This window comes from Archocentrus centrarchus, chromosome 23 (genome assembly GCF_007364275.1).
Source record: "Archocentrus centrarchus isolate MPI-CPG fArcCen1 chromosome 23, fArcCen1, whole genome shotgun sequence".
Taxonomy (NCBI): domain Eukaryota; kingdom Metazoa; phylum Chordata; class Actinopteri; order Cichliformes; family Cichlidae; genus Archocentrus; species Archocentrus centrarchus.
This window is the reverse complement of record NC_044368.1, coordinates 890,989-908,507: the sequence shown is the minus strand read 5'-3', so window position 1 is coordinate 908,507 and position 17,519 is coordinate 890,989. Positions and strand designations below refer to the sequence as shown.

The 17,519-nt window shown below is 45.9% G+C and overlaps 1 protein-coding gene across 5 annotated transcripts in view; it reads left to right on the top strand.

The window, feature by feature from the left end:
• The first annotated feature begins 10,874 nt into the window (after nt 1-10,874).
• eps8a (EGFR pathway substrate 8a, signaling adaptor) overlaps nt 10,875-17,519 on the top strand; it is a 46,522-nt gene continuing 39,877 nt past the window's right edge. For 4 of the 5 annotated variants that reach the window (XR_004019116.1, XM_030720575.1, XM_030720574.1 and 1 more), the window contains exon 1: nt 10,875-11,022. The gene's annotated coding sequence lies outside the window, so the exon portion shown is untranslated. Of the gene's footprint in view, nt 11,023-15,684; nt 15,716-17,519 lie in introns of those variants that run through there. The other variant, XM_030720572.1, reaches the window with a different exon arrangement.

Below are 17,519 nucleotides of genomic sequence, written 5' to 3'. Positions count from 1 at the left end.
CAAGTTATTTATGGAGCTCCAAGAACACGGCTCTCTGATGGGGTTCTCCGAGCACCAACCCTCAGACTCAGGAGGGTTAAACTAGTTTAGTTCATTCTTGTCATGTACAGGTAACAATGGCACATCACTACCGCCAATGAAATTCTGAGGCCCCTCATTTATATTTCACATATAAACCAAAGCAATGCTGCACATAAACTAACAAATAAGCAGAATATAAAGTAAACTAAATAAAAAAGACTGCATATAGCAAAATATACACTTTTATTTATATATATATACATACACACACACGTATGTATGTATATACACATAAGATACTGTACACACCATCACCTTACATTACAACTGCTGTAGCAGACCCTCAGACCCAAGAAAACACGGAGAGCTTCGACGGGTGCAGTGGATTCACATTTACTTCAGTCAAACCCAAATATTGCTGGAGTGCACCAAATACACCGTGAAAACTAAAAGAAAACATAAATACATTTGCTTAGGTGCCTTTGATTAACTCAGAACATGAATATATTACATAAAGTACAAACTTTGTGAACTAATACAACTCTAAACATGTACCTCGCTCCGCTGTCCAAGGGCTGCAAGGCGATCAAGCTAAAGTTCCTGCTGTGCTGCTACGAGTCCTCCTTGAGCTGCTTTCTGACAAATGTGCGCTACCAGTTCCGATTCACAAAGATGAAGAGCATCTTCCTCTTCCTCTCATCTGCAGGATATTCCAACCCCGAACACAGGAAAAGCGCCAAAAACCTCCCTAACTCTTGTTTTTCGGTTTTTTAGTGAAGGCACAGCTCATTATCAACTAGGCTGCAGCACCCTCTATTGTACATAAATGGTAACAACATAGATTCAACTTTTCACCACAGAACGGACATTTACACTCCCACCAAATCATGTATGACAAAATATGTTAACAATGACTCATGCATGATTTTCAGCATGACAAATGTACGTTAAAGAAGTAACGAACAAACAAAGGACAGTTAACATCACGCATGAACCTTCAGTATTGTAATGTCTGATGTGAGCGTAATAAACATCAATTAGTGACTTTCTAAAAGAACTACAAGCTTTTGAACAGGTCGCTCAATTAGGTGAGGTTTGTGTGTTGTACCCTGCTTCTTTGTTGGATTTCGATCACCAACTTGAAGCTTGACTCTGCGCACCAAACCATCATCTTCCTGTGGTGCTTCCACAACTCGACCCAGTTGCCATTGATTTCTGGGAAGCATGTCTTCCTTTATAATGACGATGTCATTGACCTCAAGATTTCGACGAGGCAGGTGCCATTTTTGTCTTGTAGATATGTTCAGAAGGTATTCCATTTTCCACCTGCTCCAAAACTGTTCAGTTAGATATTGCACCCTGCACCACCTTTTCCTTGCGTACAAGTCCTCCTTCAAAAACTTTCCAGGGGGAGGTAGTGCAACCTTTGACTTCATTAATATGAGGTGGTTTGGAGTTATTGGTTCAGGTGACTTAGGGTCATTGATTCCATCAACGCTTAGTGGTCGGCCATTGATTATAGACATTGCTTCATAAAATAATGTTCTTAGAGAAGCATCGTCCAGTCTGCCTTGTGATTGCGCAATAGTGGCATTGAGAACATTACGGATGGTTCCAATCTGTCGTTGCCATGAACCTCCGGCATGGCTAGCAGATGGTGCATTGAATATGAACTCACACTGCTTATCTGCCAGGAATGCCTCCAGAATATTTTTGTCACATTCTCTGAGAGCCTCCTGTAGTTCATTTTTGGCCCCAATGAAATTTGTACCTTGATCACAGTACAGCTTACAGACAGCCCCTCTTAAGCTGATAAAACATCTTAGGGCATTAATGAAAGAGTCCGTAGACAGATCCTCTAACATTTCAATGTGGACTGCACGTGAAGAGAGGCAGGTAAGAAGGAGTCCATACCTCTTTTGCTCTTTGTGGCCTTGCTTGGTGGTGAATGGTCCGAAACAATCCATTCCACAGTAAATAAAAGGACCTGAGACTTCAACTCGTTCCTTCGGCAGCTCAGACATACGTTGTTCCTCTGTGGGCCGCTGAAGTTTTCGACATTGCACGCATTTGCTTATTAGCTTTGCAACTTCTTTACTCCCACCAATCACCCAAAATCCATTTGCTCTGATTTCCATGAGCGTCTGGCTTCGACCTTGATGGCAAATCTTTGCATGAAAGTGAGATATGATCAGCATGGTAATGTGATGGTCTTTTGGGAGAATAATAGGGTGTTTCAGTCCCTTGCAGAGTGTTGACTTCTTTAGTCTTCCGCCAACCCGGACAAGTCCCTGATCTATAATGGGATCCAGTTGAAAAAGGGGGCTTGAGCCTGGGAGGCTATCACTCGCCTTCAACATTCTCAGCTCTTGAAAAAAGGCTTGCTGCTGGAGGAGTTTTATTACTATGTCAGCAGCTGCCTTGCGTTCATCCGCTGTTACAACATTGCCAAACTGGGTTTTGTTTGGTCTCAGTCGTTTCACTCTTGCATTGACCAGCTGGAAAACCTTTCAAAACGACTGAGGATGGTGTCTTGTTTGCTTGTTTGAGTTGTAAAGGTTTTGGCTGCTTTAACTTCTGGATCTCCAACCAGCAACTCAGCCGAGGGGGAGGCCGAGTCAGAAATCTCTTGTTCCCACAGGAACTTTGGGCCAGACAACCAGCAGGTTGTCATGATCTCTGATGCATTAAGGCCTCTAGAGGCATGGTCTGCTGGATTCTGAGCTGTGTCAATGTAGTGCCACTGTTTGGGATCTGTAGTTTCCCTAATCAGCTGTACACGATTTGCAACGAAGATGTGGAATCTTCGTGCCTCGTTGTTGATGTAGGCCAAGACTACTTGGGAGTCGGTCCAAAAGAACTCCTCATCAATGTTCATCTCAAGCTCTGATTTTAGCATAACGCTCATTTTGGCTGAGGTGACTGCAGCAGAGAGTTCTAGTCGTGGGATGCTTGTAACCTTGGTAGGTGCAACTCTAGCTTTAGCTATAACCAGACTGCAGTGTACCTTGTTGTCGTCACTTTTGAACCTAATGTAGGAGCATGCCCCATAACCTATGTTACTGGCATCAGAGAAGTGATGTAGTTCCACTTTAACAATGTCTTTTACTTCTGGTGGATGGTAACATCTGGGTACTGTGACTGATTTTAGCCTTTCCAGACCATTTTTCCAGTCCTCCCACCGTGAACGCAGATTGTCGGGAATGGGGTCATCCCATTCGGTGCCCCTACGGCATAGCTCCTGTAGAATACTTTTGCCACTTAAAGTGAAAGGAGCTACAAATCCTAGTGGGTCGTACAACGATGAGATGACTGACAGTATGCTCCGGCGAGTAGGGGGGTGGTCCTTTGTGTTTACGTTGAAGTTGAAAGTGTCATTTTTGATTGACCACTGGATTCCGAGCACGTGACCTTCCGATGTGGTCTCAGGTTTGAGGTTGAGTAACTCTGTTGTGTTGGCTCTTTCTGAGGATGCAAGATGAGAGAGAGCATCACTTTGGTTGGAATTGAACTTGTGCAAACGTAAACCTGCAAGTTTGCAAAGGGCTTGCGTTTCAGTGATGAGTTCTTGAGCCTCTTTGACTGAAGGGACACTCGTCAACCCATCATCTACGTAAAAGCTCCTTTCAACAAAGTCTGAGGCCTTTGGGTACTCAGATCTGTGCTGTTGTGCTAGGTGCTTAAGGCCAAAGTTAGCACATCCAGGGGAAGAACTAGCACCAAATAAATGCACAGCCATTCTGTACTCTTTGGGCTCTGTGTCTAATTGCCCATCGGGCCACCATAGAAATCGTAAGTAGTTTCGCATCACAGGGCAAACAAAGAACTGATGGAACATTCTTTCGATGTCACAGACTATAGCTACGTTCTCCCTTCTGAAACGGCAGAGCACTCCCACCAATGAGTTGATCATGTCAGGACCTGTGAGAAGAGTATCGTTCAGTGAGAGGCCAAGAAACTTAGCAGAACAATCAAAGACAACTCTTAGCTTTGCTGGCCTTTTGGGGTGGTACACCCCATGGTGTGGGATGTACCATGCAATCTCATCATCAGTCACAGGAGGGGCTGGTTCTGCATCACCACTGCTGATGATGCCACTCATAAAGGTGCGGTAATGCTCGTGATACTGTTTGTCAGCCTTTAGCCTTTTCTTTAGGTGTTGCAGCCGAACTGTGGCTAGCCTCTTATTGTTGGGAAGGGCTGGTGGTTTATTTTCCTTGAAGGGAAGGGGCATCTGGTAGTGTCCATCTTCTCTTTGTATTATGGTGTCACTGAGGATGTGTAAAAAAACGAACGTCATCCTGGGATACATACTTATCCTCATAGTTTCTCTCATTGAAATCTGACTCTAAGACTTTAAGCACATCAGCAGCTGAGGGTGTGGGCATTTCTTTGACTGTAATTCGGTGCACATAACTCTGATTTCCCTCTCTGTCCAGGTGGGGATTGCCAGACCCAATGATACTCCAACCAAGTATGGTTCTTTGTGCGAAAGGCTCATTTAGCTGTCCTGAGACAATCTCTAGGGGAGCTAGTGCTGATGGACAGTCATAACTGATTAGCAAGCCCACTTCACAGTCCTGTAGTGGCTGTAGCTGATTGGCTAGGCCTTTAAGATGTGGCCAATGAAGTGCAGTTTCTCTAGTGGGAATATGAGACTTGTCAATTGGGATGAAGTCACGAGAGTAGGCTTGTTTTATTTTGACATGGGTGTCAGAGTCAAAGCCACGCACCTGCAAGTTGCTAGCAAGTTTACTCGCCACAACCGTGTCAACAGAAGTCATTGTGCTGAGTTTTAAATGCACTGGTTGAGTATCCACCTTCAGCTCCAAGGCTAAATCTTCTAAAATAAAAGAAGAATCGCTCTGGGTGTCAAGCATGGCGTATGTGAGTATTTTTTTCTGTGGCTCAGATGCAACTGACACAAAAACTGGTACTATGCTGGAAGTGGCAGATGTTTTTCTCGTGAGTACATGGGTCATAACTTTATGCACTTCCTTGTTTGCACTCTCAGCTGGGGGCACAGAGGCCTCAGTTCTTCTTTCTTCTGGTTCTTTTACTCTCTCTGTGTGCAGGCAGGTGGGGTGACGTCGACCGCACTTACTGCAGGAGTGACGTCCCTTGCATTCTTTAGTTACGTGGCCCTTTCTCAAACATCCAAAGCAGAGATGATTTTCACGAATGAAAACTTTCTTTTCATCATTGGTTTTTGCTGCAAAGGTAGAACACTTGGTTAAGCCATGTGATTCATCCTTGCAAAACAAACAAGATGGTTTAGGTTTAGGAGTGACCACTGTGGGTAAGGGAGGCCTTGTCTGAACAGTTGTACTAAATGCTTTAGCTCTTTTAATGTGTCTCTCCTCAGTTTTTTCATTCATTAGGAATGGTGAGGCGACAGGATTGCAAGCCACTCTAGCTTCCCTTTGTATGAACTGGGTGAAGTGAGCAAAGCTAGGATATTCCTGCTGTTTGTCTAGCTCCTCCACTACAATGCGACTCCACCTCCGTATTATCCAGTCAGGCAGTTTCTTAAGAAGCTTGTGATTTTCCTCACAGTCATTGAGGATATCCAGGCCCTTGACTTGGGGAATAGCCTCTGCACAGCTTTGGAGAAAGTCTGCAAACTCTCTCAATGCCAGGGGATCGTTAGCAGCTATTTTGGGCCATTTTGCAAGCTTGGTTCTAAATGCTCTTTGGACAATGAATGGACTGCCATACCTTTCTTGTAGAACATTCCAGATGCCCTGGTACGCCTGCTCAGTGTTACAAAAAAAATATCCCTCTACTGCCTTTCGTGCTTCACCTGCAAGATAATTCTTTAGATACAATATTTTCTCACACACAGGTAAGGGTTTGTTGCCAATTAGTGCCATAAAGGATACTTTCCAGTCAACAAACTTTAGAGGGTCACCACTATAGATAGCTGGTTCAGGTACAGGAAGTCTGTTTAAGGTGAGGGAGTTTGCAAGCGCTTCAGCTAAGCTAAGTTCTTCTCGTTCTGCACTGCTGTGGTGATGTTTAAATGATGGAGCCAACGGATTTAAGGAGGGCTGTGGCACGCTGACAGGGTCATTTAAAGCATTTTCCATGTTGTGGCAGGATGCTAGATCACAGTTTTCAGGGTCGTTTAAAGTGCTTAAAGCTCTTACTCGTGCTGCTGCTATTTTCACTTCACTGTCTGCCTTTAACTGGTGTAGTTTAATTTTTTCCTGCTCAAGCCTTGACTTTGTTTCCAATTCTTCTTGTTTTAACTTTGCTAGTGCCTCATTTTCCTTTAATTTCCATTCATTCTCCATTTGGTTGACTTTAGTTTGCTGTGCAAGTATCTCTTGTGTGGCCTTTGCTTGTTCTATTTTAGCTGCAAATTCAGCTTCTGCCTCTTGACAGCTTGTGGAATCTGCCTTTGAGCGTGCAACTGAACTATCTGGAAATGATGTTTCAGTTTTTGTATCACCAAACACAGAGCCATAGTCATTCTTGTTTAGCATTACCCTTACCCTTTCCTTTTCAAGGTGATCGTTAAAGGGCTGATCAATATTTTCTTGTCGTTTACCAATAAGCTCACAAATGTCCATTGTAAGCACAGTACAGGCATCCATTCTTTTGACTATGTTTGGGGTCATGCTTTGGTTGCGGCGAATAGGCTCATAATATTGTTGTACAACTGTATGTTTGTCCCTTATCTCATGGCTGGCACTGTTTAAATCTTCAGGTGAGCAGAAAGTCTTTAGTTTTGTTCTTATTTCTTTAGCTGACTCCTTCCAGGAGTTATATGCTCTGTCAAATGCCTTTTCATTTTTCCTTGCATCCTGTTCATGCATTTCCTTGCCCTTTTCGGTTAGGCATCTTTCACGATTGCTGGATCTCACTTCTTGCTGCTCTATGTTGTCGGGTTCTTCAGCAGGGCACGACATTTTTCCTTTAATGTGTGTATTTGCTCTTTGTTGTAATGTCTGGACTTAAATTTCAATGAGCGTTGCTTTAACTTTAAGACTATTTAGAAACAACGCTCAGATCAGACATTTAAACCATGCAGGTACACAAATTAGCAACCACATCTTGACTGTAAATACTGCTGTTATACCACAAGTTACTTTGGAAGATAAACAACCCATACAATTTAAGGAATAGCATTGACCTGATGCACATACAATGTAGCTTTAAAATGATAAAACCACAACTGCATTTGAGGCATTAAACTCTGAATTAGTGTGCAGGTAATTCGATCTTGTTATCAGCAAAGTCCTTACGGAGTATAATACCTGAACCTTTGCGAATAGCCAAGTCAGAGTTCAATATGAAGAACAGTGATGAAGGAGTAATGATTCTTCACAGTAGCAGAGTCTCTCTCGGCTGTCGCACAGGCCTCGCTCGACTGACGTGGGTTACGCTGATCTACCGTGGGACTTTCTTTCACTCAGCGACGAGTTTTCACTGTAGCAGACCCTCAGACCCAAGAAAACACGGAGAGCTTCGACGGGTGCAGTGGATTCACATTTACTTCAGTCAAACCCAAATATTGCTGGAGTGCACCAAATACACCGTGAAAACTAAAAGAAAACATAAATACATTTGCTTAGGTGCCTTTGATTAACTCAGAACATGAATATATTACATAAAGTACAAACTTTGTGAACTAATACAACTCTAAACATGTACCTCGCTCCGCTGTCCAAGGGCTGCAAGGCGATCAAGCTAAAGTTCCTGCTGTGCTGCTACGAGTCCTCCTTGAGCTGCTTTCTGACAAATGTGCGCTACCAGTTCCGATTCACAAAGATGAAGAGCATCTTCCTCTTCCTCTCATCTGCAGGATATTCCAACCCCGAACACAGGAAAAGCGCCAAAAACCTCCCTAACTCTTGTTTTTCGGTTTTTTAGTGAAGGCACAGCTCATTATCAACTAGGCTGCAGCACCCTCTATTGTACATAAATGGTAACAACATAGATTCAACTTTTCACCACAGAACGGACATTTACAGCTGCTATATATAAACTGTTGTGTGCAAGCTGTGCAGTATTATTATTCCAGTATTAGTTCAGTAGCCTGATGGCTTACGGGTAGAAACTGTCCCTGAATCTGCTGCTGTGTAACAAAAACTGATCTCCAGCTTCAGTCCAGGTGAGAAATAGTTACTGATTGTACTCTGATACTTTTACCTGTAACTGAGTACTGGTGCTGTGGTATTTTACTGCAGGCTGAGGTTCTCCCTCCTCCGTGTGCCCTTCCACAGCAGGGGGCGCCCTCGCTGCCTTACAGGGTTAATAGGGGTCTACAGTAATCCCTCCTACTTCGCGGTTCGCTTTTCGCGGGTTTTCAATCAATATTAGTGTAAAATATTTATTGCAGTATTTTCGCTGTTTCCCGGGATTTTGCGGTACTCGTTCTTCATATGCGTAGTACGTGTTGTACTGTAATGTATATATCTGGTGTATAAGTGTGTGGGGAGGGTTTATAAAAATGTAAAATAGTGTATAACTACTAAAATAATGTATCAGTATTAAAATAAATATAGCGTCCCTATACTTATCGCGGGCGGTCCTGGAACGTAACACCCGCGATAAGTGAGGGATCACTGTGTTCCCTGAGCACAGACTGGAAGGCGGCTGAACAGGTTTCACTTCTCAAATCTTTGTTTTAATGTTCTTCAAACATCTTGAAGAGTTTCTGTAAAGATTCTGATCAGATAAACGGATCAATAAGCTGAAGGTCACTTATTTATTGGGACATTTACAGATCAAAAATCAATATTTACCTCACTTTGGAATATTTTTAAGTGTGAAGCACATTTATAGAATTATTCTTTATTGCTGCTAACTAACCTGCACTTTATTAAACTAATAAAGTTTAATTAATATTCATGTAAAACAGGGAAGCTGACAATAATCAATAGAACAGGAAACTTCTGGGGGGCAGCAGTCTGAGCAGCAGTGTTAATTTTGACAGTATATTTTGATTTAGTTTTAGTCATAATTTTGTCATCTGACTAGTTTTAGTTTTAGTCTAGTTTTAGTCGATGAAATTATGGTAATTATGGTAAGAATATAGTCGTATATATATATAAAATATATATTTTACACTAATATTGATTTAGTGGACTAAAATATAAAGGGTGTAAAATGTAAATGCTTTTTCTTCAGTTCCCTTGAATTAATCATTATACACACTGACACAAAATTAAACATTTATTCAAAGTTATGGAATATTATTAATAATATTAACATGAGCGTTTCACCTGCTTCCACACACCTGATCATTAACACCACCTTACTGAGATAATCCGAGCGTTTTACAGCAGGACGCTCTGAAAGGTACAGGGCAGTGTTCAGGACTAAGATTATAAAGGCTAATCCACCGCGGTGTGGAGATTTTCTCTAAACACAAACTGGGAAAAACACTTTACCCTGCATGACATTAAAATGCTGACCTTTGCACGGAGATCTGGGTGACTGGTTTGCAGATGTTTAAGATTTGTCGCGTTTTTACCCGAGATAGATGTTAGATTCAACTCTTTGTCATTGTGCACACAAGGTACACAACGAAATGATGGTTCCAGATCACTCATCCAGAGACGAGCCAGAGACCGGCTAGATAATGTGGTTTAAGTGTCTTGCCACAATACAGGGACAGGGATCGAACCTGCAACTTTCCAGCTGCAAGGCGAGCGCCTACCCACTGCGCTACTGCCTCTTAATAGTCACCCCACATCGGCTCTTCTCTTTCTCCCTGCTGACATTGTTTACATAACTTAGTTCTATCGGAAGGAACGACCAATCACAGGCTAGTTTGGTCCTCCCAGGTTTAGAGCAAATTTGCGCAACTGTGCGTTTGATTGGATGTTTTCCTAACGTGTCCCGCCCTGTCACCAAATTAAATCAGTTCTGATTGGATTTCGTCCCGCCAAGCATTTTTGTCTCGTTTTCATTCGTTGACGAAAGTGTCAATTAATTTCATCATCGTTTTTATCCTTTTAGGTAGTTTTAATTTAGTTATCGTCTCGTTTTCATCATGAAAAAAAGGGTCGTTGACGAAAACTATGACGAAAATATTTGGTCAGTGAAATTAACACTGCTGAGCAGAGACGCCTCCGGCTCAGCCGAGGACATTTTCCATATTTCTCCACTAACACTTGGAGTTTTGTTCTTCTTGGTGGGGGTGCTGGTGGGGGTGGTGGCTGTAACTCAGGAGGTAGAGCAGGTCATCTACCAATTGGAAGGTTGGTGGCTCAATTCCTGGCTGCTCGGGTCTTCATGCCAAAGTATCCTTGGGCAAGATGCTGAACCCTGACGGTTCCTAACTCTGACAGTTTCTCTCCGATGCAGCAGTCAGAGTGTGAATATGTGTGAATGCAAATGTGGTGTATGAAGTGCTTTGAGTAGAAATTCAGGCATTTTTCTTCATTTTATTGCAGTAAATTTATAGATTTTTTTAAGGGATTCTTTATCCAGAGAGACGGACAGTTTTCACATATTTGTGTGTAACTTTATGCGGCGTTCCCATCAGTTCTGTCAGTGTTCATGATAGAAGGAGGATTCTGTATTTGTTTTAAATATTTAGTAAAGTATTTACTTATTCTATATGAATATAATAAATATTTATCTGCTGCATTATTAAAACTATAATAATCTTATAATAATAATAATTAGTTCAGATTTACAGAGGTTCATGTATTTATTTTTTTATTCTTCGACCACAGAAAACGTCACCTCATCGATGAATCGTTGCAGATGTAGTGCTGTGAAGGGGACGTGGCCACCGAGCCTGTCAGTCCCAGCTCAGGGCGGCTCCGCCCCTCACGGCTGCTGCCCCTTAAAGCGGATCCGAAGTCAGCCGCAGTTTTAATCGCGTCCCGGAGCCGCAGAAGCTCCCGCAGCCGAACAGTACTGCAGTTTGTCGGACACGGAGTGCAGGCAGGACCCGGTGACCCGCCCGGAGCTCTCAGCGCCGACTGTGCCATGTTTTTCTAACCTCGCCGGGATTATTGGACGAAGCCGCACCTGCAGGTGAGTCTCACTTGATTCGCTAACGGAGCTGTGAAATCCGGTTTTCCCCGGTGGGAAGAGCCGTGTGTGATGGTCCGATGAGCCGCTTCGAGCCTCCGCACTCACTGGAAACGCAAACCGAGGCAACTTGATCTGCCCGGCGCTCCGTGGCAGCAGCCCTGCGGTGAGACTCCCACACCAGCCTCCGCCGGAAAAATCACGCACGCTGAGGCTGCGGCTGCTCACGCGCACATACACCCCGGGTACCTGTTCACCTGAAGCTTCGGGGTCACCGCCTCCGTTCGGCTTCACTCAGAAACACAGACACGCCGCAGATCGGTGTAAATCAAACTTTTATTACGGCTCATCTGTTGCTGCTGGTGTTTCTGAAGAAGATGAACGGACGGTGGTCGGAACCGAAAAACAACTTTATTAACAGCTTGTTTCAGATGAAGGCGCGGGGAGCGGGCGTGTGTGCGCCCAAATGACCGGAAGCTCCCATCACAGCCTGCAGCGCCTCGTTTACAGCCCACACCGTCATCGGTTCTGGCCGGAGTCCAGACTCCCCTTAAATCAGCAGAATCTTACATGGAGTTTGGCGCACTGTGTGTTCATGAGAGAAAATGAAGGTGAAGGGCAGCTCCTCCCTTCGCCCCGTGGCTCGCACTTTCTCCGGAATAAAAACACCTGAATGTCCGCGGACAGGTGTGCGAGGCAGCCCCCGGTGGCAGGCGTCCTTCCCCGGTCGTGTGTCCGAGACTGCACGGAGTTTCTTTTGTTTGGCTCGGCCTGAGTGCAGCGCGGTTGCCGGGGATGCCAGCGACCGCGCGGCCCCTCATTGTTCCGGCCGGGGTTAACGGACGGTCTCCCGGTGCTTCTGTTTGCCTGTGGCCGCCTTCTTGCGGGTACCGGCTAACACCACACCTGGGAAACACCGTGCGGTGTTTTCCTGTCATGAATGCAGATGCAGTGAGACAGGTTCGGACAGGTAAAGGGTTAATGGCAGCAGCTCCGCTGCTGTGACCTCTGCAGGTAATTGGTGCAGAGAGCAGAGCAGGTCTCAGGTGAGGTTACCCGGTCAGTGTGCTGCAGAGACCTGTCACACACACGTGATGTTTATCACTAAATCTTCACTGAGGTGCACAGAGCAGCGCATTTACCTGTTTGAAGTCTCCACCTTCACCCAAACGGTGTCACAGGAGCTGCAGACCTGCAGGAGACCCACACCTGCAACACAAGTGTGTGTGTTTGTTCATCCTGAGTGTCTGTGGGGTCAGTGTTTGGGGGGGGAGTTTTGTGTCTGTTTATCTGAGAGGACCTGTGATCAGGTGTGTGTGTGTGTGTGTGTGTGTGTGTGGTGGACAGGAATCAGAGTGTTAAAGTCTGATGTCTGATGGTCTGTGTTGTGCGTGTCTGTTACTCCTGCAGGTCAAAGGTCAGCAGGCTCTTAAAAAGCTACCCTTGCTGAATCTGAGCAGTTGGAAGACCTTTGAGCTGAGCCGGTTGTGTAATTGGAGCTGTTTTCTGCTGCTTTGTCCCTTTTTTTCTTTTTTTAAGCGTTTCCCGTTGGTCTGATGGGAGGATTAAAGTCCTCAGCTGGTCCTGGATCTGCGGCCTTCGTGGGAAACGTCCTCTGGCTGCCGTCCTCCTGAGAGCCTCTCGGGCTATTTCGGGATGTTTCCCAGCGCTCGGTCGCTCAGCTGGAGCTTTTTTGTTTGTGTGTTTGGAGTTTTTGGGAGAAATGTCAGTGAAATGAGGTGTGGATGGTGGATCTGCAGAGCTGAATCTACGCTCGCTGTGCTGTGTGTGCGCTCAGTGTTCTCTCTGTGTCGTTGTGCGTCTTTGTGACGTCTTTGTGGTTGGAGTTTTGTTTTGTGTGCAGTTTGAAATCTTTGTCGTCCTTTGCTGGCTGGTTCGCTGCAGGTTGGGCTTTTTCTTCCTTTGTCTCGTAGGCAGCGCGGTTGGTTAACGGGCTCAGCTGAAGGACACACCTGTGCTGATGCAGGTGGGGTTTGTTTGCTCGGGGTGAAGCGCTGCTTCCTGTCCAGTTTGGCACCGTTGACGAGGTCAAAGTCTCAAATCAAAATTTCTCTCCCTTATTTATTTATTTATTCCATAAGCTGTGAGATCAAAGTGAAAATTCCCACCCCACCCTCTGGGTGTCTCCCGGGAACTTACCCTGTTTGTGTGTCTCGGTGTTGCTATGACGACTGGGTGATGTAACCGTACCTGCCAGGTGTTGCTGCTGGAGGAGCCCCGTGTAGGATTATGGCACTGAAACAGGAAACTGGTGGCGGTCAGGAGTCAAGTTTCTGACTGAGCTGGCGGGCCAAGGGCGTCAACGCACCTGCTTCACCTGAGACTCACCTGAGACTCACCTGTACGCTCAGAGGCCAACAGCAGCTGTAGCAGAAACAGGAAGTAAAAAGAGGAATTTCAGGAAGGACTCGGGGCTGACCGAGGCATGAACCTGCTGTTGGACACCCCCCCCCCCCCCCCCCCCCCCCCCAAACATGTCAGCGTGATCATTTCCAAAATCCTGCAGAAAAATTGGTCTCACTGCGGTCAGAGGAACAAGAACGTGTCCGCTCCATCGGTCTGACAGTGTGTGTGTGTGTGTGTGTGTGTGTGTGTGTGTGTGTGTGTGTGTTGCTCTGACTCGACCGCGGTCCCTCCACACCTGGACCGTTTCCTTCACGTACGCAGACACCTGTCAGAGACTCGACTCTAAAATGAGGAACAAGGAAGTTGAATTTGTAAAAGTTTAGATAAAAACACACTGAGGTTTTAAGGAGGCGGAGTCACTGTGACATCATCAGAGGCCAGTGTTTAGTTTCTGAGACTGTAATCAGTGATAACGAAGCATCAGGACACGTTCTGTTTATGAGGCGATAAAACTGAACGCTGCCACTGCTGGAACCATAAAACCCGAGTTTCCTCTGAGCTGATCGGTGACGATCGTATCTGAGTCCTGGATCCCGGTTCTCCTTTTCTGCTGCTCTGAAGGTGGAACTCAAACTTCTGATGAGAGAAATTGATCAAGTTCAGAGTCCAGATGATCTGCGATCAATAGCTGAAGAGTCATCAGTGCTGTGAGCGTTTCAGGGACAGTCAGTCAGGTCAGGAGAAGCTCAGCAGGCTTTCATTCTGAATCAGAGGCTCTGATCGATCAGCTGCTACGGATCAATAAGTAATCAGTGACACTGAAGCATGATGTCATCAGGCAGCTGTTTGAAAGAAATCAAACTTTATTTATAAAGCAGGACAGCTCCATAACAGAAGAGTGAGAGGATTACGAATGAATCAGGATGTGTTAACACACTCCAGATAAGATTAAACTTTATTGATCCCTGAGGGCGAGGTGGGCGTGGCCGGCGCTGATAAGACGTTTCCCACACGGTGACATCGAGCTGATCGAGTTTGAACTTTGGGTGGGTCAAAAATCTGAGAAATGATTATTGAACAAACATCCTGGAAACGTGTGGAATAATTTAAAACCGGAACATAAAACTGAGATCAGAGCTTCAGGAGCGCACTCGGCTGTCAGGCGTCTGCACCTCGGTCTCAAAGCTCTGACTGCCTCTGAATCCCAAACCGCTGCAGCTGAAGCTGCCTAACGTGGGCGCCGCTCATCATTAGCTGTTATGTTTAATTCTCTGGCTGTCAGAAAACCTTCTGAGCAGCTTAACTATGAAGCAAGTTCAACATGTCGAGGTTAGACCTACAGACGGCCGTTCAGGAGAAGCTGCAGTCTGCAGCTGGTTGCAAAGAGGTTGCTGAAGGTGTCCAGCGCTGCACCAGAAACCCTCCTGTGATGTTTTGGATGATCTCCCCCAGTTTGTGTAGAACAGGGATCCTCACATCCAGGCCTCGAGGTCCGGTGTCCTGCAGCTTTTAGATATGTCCCTGATCCAACACGCCTGAATCAAATGGCTGAAGGACCTCCTCAGTATGCAGTCAGGTTCTCCAGAGTCCTGCTGATGACTTCTATATTTGACTCAGGTGTGTTGAAGCTGCAGGACACTGGACCTCAAGGCCTGGAGTTGAGGATCCCTCGTGTAGAAGATGCTGACGTGTCTGCAAACACTTGTTAACTACAGAGCGGTAAAACTGAACAATGCAACACAATGTTCATGCTCACGGTGAAAGTTGTGCTTTACGCCTGAAACACGTTTCATGAAATACAACTTTCACTGTTAACCTTGTTTTTGGTGCAGCTTCAACCTCTTTGCAGCCAGTTTCACCAGCGGCCTCCAGCTCCAGGCACTGGTTTCTAGCTGGTCAGCAAAACCTGAAACCCTGTTCAGGCATTTTTCTCACCTTCCTGCTTCAGGCTCTGAGCATGCTCACATTAAAGGAGGTGCTGGTGTCACGTGACCCTGCTGCCAGCTTCAGTCGGGCTGTAAACTGACAGCAGGCTGCTCGGTCCTGTTCAGGAGCTTTAAGTGGGTTCAGTATTTTGCTACCACCTGTCAACGGGCCTACGAGCCCCGCCCCTCACCTCTCCCCCACCTGTCTGTCGTTACTCATTAGAGGCTTTAAGTGGTCAATCCTGGACGATGACAACAAGCTGCTGCAGCGAATCACAGAGCTGCACGGAGACCTGGATCCTCGGTAATCCACCACATGGTGCTGCAAGTCAGAGCGGCTTTATTTTCAGCCGTCTGCAGGTTCATCCTCACACACTCTGCTCACCTGTGGACGATTCAGACAGGTAGGCGCTTGGTTTGTTAGAGTCGGCCTGTAAACGTCTGCCTGGATTTGATCATTTGGAACATCCAGGAAATGATTCTCAGTAATCGGAGTGGTCGAGTGCAGCAGCAGATCTGTTCAATTGCAGCTCCGCGTTTCTATTCTTGGACTCTACCGAAGGAGCTTTAATGATTCAGAATAATCTCATATCGAGCCGCAGTTTAGCCTCTGTTTGAAATGAGCTCTTTTTAGCTCCTCCTCTTTTCCTCTGATTGGCTGTCGCTCACAAACTGAAGGTTTGACCAGCAGATTTGTGGATTTCAGATCTGAGTGTGCAGAAAGCTGCATCTGAGCTCATTGTTAGAGCCTGTTTAACATCAGGAGCAGGAGATTCCCGTGGGTCCGCTCTGAGGGGAGCGTCACCAGGAACAGCCGGGTGTTCCAGGCCGATGTTTTCTGACGTCGCTCCTCTCCTGGTGGGGAGCCGTGAGGTTTGTGGAGAACTTGGTGATCAACACAAATCTGGAGCTAATGAGGCGTCCACACGCCGGCCTGAATTTAAGCGTAATTCAGTGGTTTGCTGTGATGACAGCTGATGTAAGCGTTAGGACCCGCCCACTTTGTGCTGCTTAGTTAAACTTTGTGAGCTTTGAGGCGACCAGTGTGGACGCCAGCAGACTGAACGTGAGCAGTTCAGACTGGTGTGTGTGTGTGTGTGTGTTGAAGCGCTGTGTGGAGGAGGTGCTCTCTGTTGTTGTTCCACGTCATTCTCTGGTTCTCGTTTCGGAGCTGTTTCCTGTCACGTCCTGTTTTAGAGAATAAAGTTTTTTTTCTCCTGCACATGAATCTAATCAGATTTTCTGATTCAATAACTGGATCATGTGCCGGTCAGTCGCAGCCAGTCTGAGTTTGTGTCCACGTTCGGCTCAAACCGGCTTCATGAGTGTGACGGTGATCCCGCCTCACGGAGAGCTGTTCCTAATAAACTGCTCACACAGCTGAAAGGCGTTCATCAGTACAGTGCTGAGTGTACGATCAAATGTATCAAAGACAAACAACGGATTCATTTTAAAAGGACACGAAGTTCCTGAGCAGAAAGTGTGACACCTGCTTCAGGACAGGATCAGACTCACCTGAGTCCCATCACCAGCTGACAGACGTTAGTCCCAGAACACACCTGATCTTTAAACTGGAAACGATTTCAAGGCTCAAACATGCTTCTCAGAGCAGCGTGCACGCCACCGTGCACGCCTGTATGCTTTTGTGTCAAAGTGCCTGCTGACTGAGCTGGATTAGCCAATCAGGTGGCCTGCGGAGGCCTTTGTGTCCTCTAATTTCTGCTCCATCGTGAGCTGTAATTACAGCTGAGTGAGCAGCTTCTCTGAAAAGAGTTTAGTTTCTTCTTTAGAGCCCAAACTCGCCTCTGATTGGAGGAAGTTTTCAGTTTTTGTTGAATCCATTTTAAGGTTTCAGAGTAACTCGAGCGTCCTTCAGCGCGGTCTGTGACGTCAGCGGCCTCGTTTGTGGTGTTATTGAACCTGTGACGCTGTCTGGCTTCGTGCCCGGCCTGCATCTGTGTCAGTCGATGATGCTGTGTGTGTGTGTGTGTGTGTGTGTGTGTGTGTGTGTGCGAGCTGAGTGTGTGTGTGTGTGCGAGCTGAGTGTGTGTTTGCAGTCGACACAAACACATTAATTCTCTCTGAAGTGAAACTCGGTATAATCTTTGCACAAAGAAGAGCTCTCTGTGCTTAGGCAGCAGCTTTAGCCATCATCCCCCCGTTCACCTCCATCCTCAGCCACGCCCCCAATGATGCAAACGTCAACCA